Source organism: Arachis ipaensis, chromosome B03, assembly GCF_000816755.2.
Source record: "Arachis ipaensis cultivar K30076 chromosome B03, Araip1.1, whole genome shotgun sequence".
Classification (NCBI taxonomy): domain Eukaryota; kingdom Viridiplantae; phylum Streptophyta; class Magnoliopsida; order Fabales; family Fabaceae; genus Arachis; species Arachis ipaensis.
Genome location: NC_029787.2, coordinates 32,177,304 through 32,179,722, shown reverse-complemented (window position 1 = coordinate 32,179,722; position 2,419 = coordinate 32,177,304). Strand labels below are relative to the sequence as shown.

At 32.6% G+C, this 2,419-nt stretch overlaps 1 long non-coding RNA gene across 1 annotated transcript; it reads right to left on the bottom strand.

Annotated features, from left to right (window-relative positions):
• On the bottom strand, window positions 1,167–2,174 carry LOC110270088. The gene is made up of 2 exons (XR_002359137.1): window positions 1,869–2,174; window positions 1,167–1,609 (listed from the first exon to the last, which is right to left on the bottom strand). It is a non-coding gene; the product is annotated as an uncharacterized LOC110270088 (long non-coding RNA).

Sequence of the window (2,419 nt, the reverse complement as noted above, 5' to 3'; positions counted from 1 at the left end):
GTTGTTATCCTGCTGCTGCTTTGTTTAATTAATAACTGTTGTTGCTTCTGCTGGTGCTTTTGCTTGTACTTCTGCTGGTGCTTTGCATGATTTTGGGGAAGCAGGGATAGGGGCATTTTGGTCCGAAGGACGGTTTTAAAACAAGCTGAAACCTTGGGGACCATTTTGTAGCGAAAAAAAGGCTGGGGACGAAATAAATTTTTGGCCTCTACGTTAGGGACCAAAATCATACTTATCCCAAAGGAAAAGGTTCTTGGTAAGTTTTGGATAATTAACTGATCTCTCTTTTAAAAGGAGTCTTGGATTTTGAGTGTTAAACCAATGGTTTTCAAAAAGGTACATACATAAGACGAGAAACGATGATTGTATTTGAAAACAATTTCTTTTTACGTATTTTGTTATAGTAATTCCTTAACCTTCTACTAAGAACCCTGCAAAGGATGATGTTCTCTCTCCTACAGAATTTCTTTTTCAGTGATAGTTCAGGAAACCTTGGTCGCGGAGCCGCGACCGGTTTACAAAGTTGTATTTTCTGTTGTTAGTTTAATTGAGATTTTTTCCCTCGTCATTTGTCATTCTGAGATTTTAGAGGGGTAGGACTTGTATTTGAGAGTTTTGAATAAGTCTATGTATTTATTATTATGTGGATATAATTGTGTGATTAAGTGAATTAAAGTAAAGGCTTTTCGATTTTGTAACTAAGGATTTGGTTTATATTCGCGAATGATCAATATTAAAAAATTATAATATGAAATTAACGGATTAGAAGTAAGTAACGCCTGAATCTTTAGTAAGATCATGAGGTGCTAAAAGTAAGCGTGTTATACTCACCACCCAAATAAATCAAATTTTGAGGATAATCATACAAAATTAGAAAGCGGTAAACTCATCCAACACTTATCAACCGTATATAACAACAAATGAAGCCATCACATCACAGTTAAAATTGGAAAAATAAGAAGAGACCCAGCCTCTTCTACCAGTTTTATTATCTAAAGTATAAATTAATGCATCAAATGATCATTTCACATGTGACATGATTATGGAAACAATTCAAAGATCCCCAAATGTTAATGTATATATTGTTAGGAGAAAAAAGAGAGACTTGTTTTTATTAGTATCATAAATTCATCAATGAAGAACATAAATAATAGAATCATAAGTCATTAAAATCAACAATATACGACATTTTAAATCACAACATTTCAATGGTGTTTAAAATTGTATCCTCAATCTAGCACCTAATGCTAGAAAGTGCTCCATAATAAGCAGAGTAGACAACAAAATATCACATAAAGGAGTTGAAAAATTAAAAACTAGCATAAAAAAAAAGAGAATTAGACAAACCTTCAATACCATAATGAAAAATCCCAAGGACAAAGATAATTGTTTATGGGAGTAAGATCATACACAATGAGGTACACCGTGACACGGCTCTTCTTGTCACTGTTCTGCTCCCTTTGCGACTTTAAGCTCAATGGAAGCAATCGCATTGTGCTCAACAGAAACAATTCCTTGAACTTTATTTAAAGAATTGAAACCACATCTTCCAATATTTTCAGAGTAAGAAGCTCTAGAAAATCTCTCCCAAAAAAAGTGAATCGAAACCCTTGAAAGAATTGAGGAATGAAAAACAAAAAGATCAGAAGCCCTAGACTAAAAATTGTCTGAATTCCATAGTACTAAACATAAGGAATTTAACTTCTTGAAAATCAACTGCAGTAATCAAAATTTACAAAAGGAAAAAAACACAGTAATCAAAATCAATGCATATATTAACATATTTCGGAATAAAAAAGCACTGAACTAGCGGTTGGCCACGAATTCATAGCATAAATTAAAATGTTAAGGATCGAAGGATGACCTACCTGCAGGACGACGGCGACAACGATTGCGAGCGGTAAGCAGAGACACTTACAACGAGGAGGACAGCGGAGCAGCGATAACTTAGGAGAGCAGATCGGCGACGAGTTCAAAGATTGTAGCCTCACCGGAGAGATATCGAGAGCAAGATCAAACAAAAGCCAGATTGAGATTGAAATTCAGTGAGATCAAGATTAAAGCAAACATGCGAAGGAATAAGTGATTAGATAGAGATTTGGATGTGAGGAGTGAGAGATTTTGATTTTTTATTTTGATTTTAGATTTGGATTGAGGTTTGCTTATTTTAATGTGAATAAGTGATTAGGATTAGGTAACATTTTTAAAAAAATTAAATATATTTAGTAACATTTTAACATAAATGTTATTTAATATGTAATTTTATCATAATTGCTAACATTTTAATAAATATTAAAAGATAAATGTTACTAAAGGTTTAAAATGTAATAGTGAAATATCTAAGATTTTTATGTTGGTGGGAAGCCAATCTAAGTTATTTTATAGTTTTGTTAAGGTTTGAGGAAATAATATTTTTAAC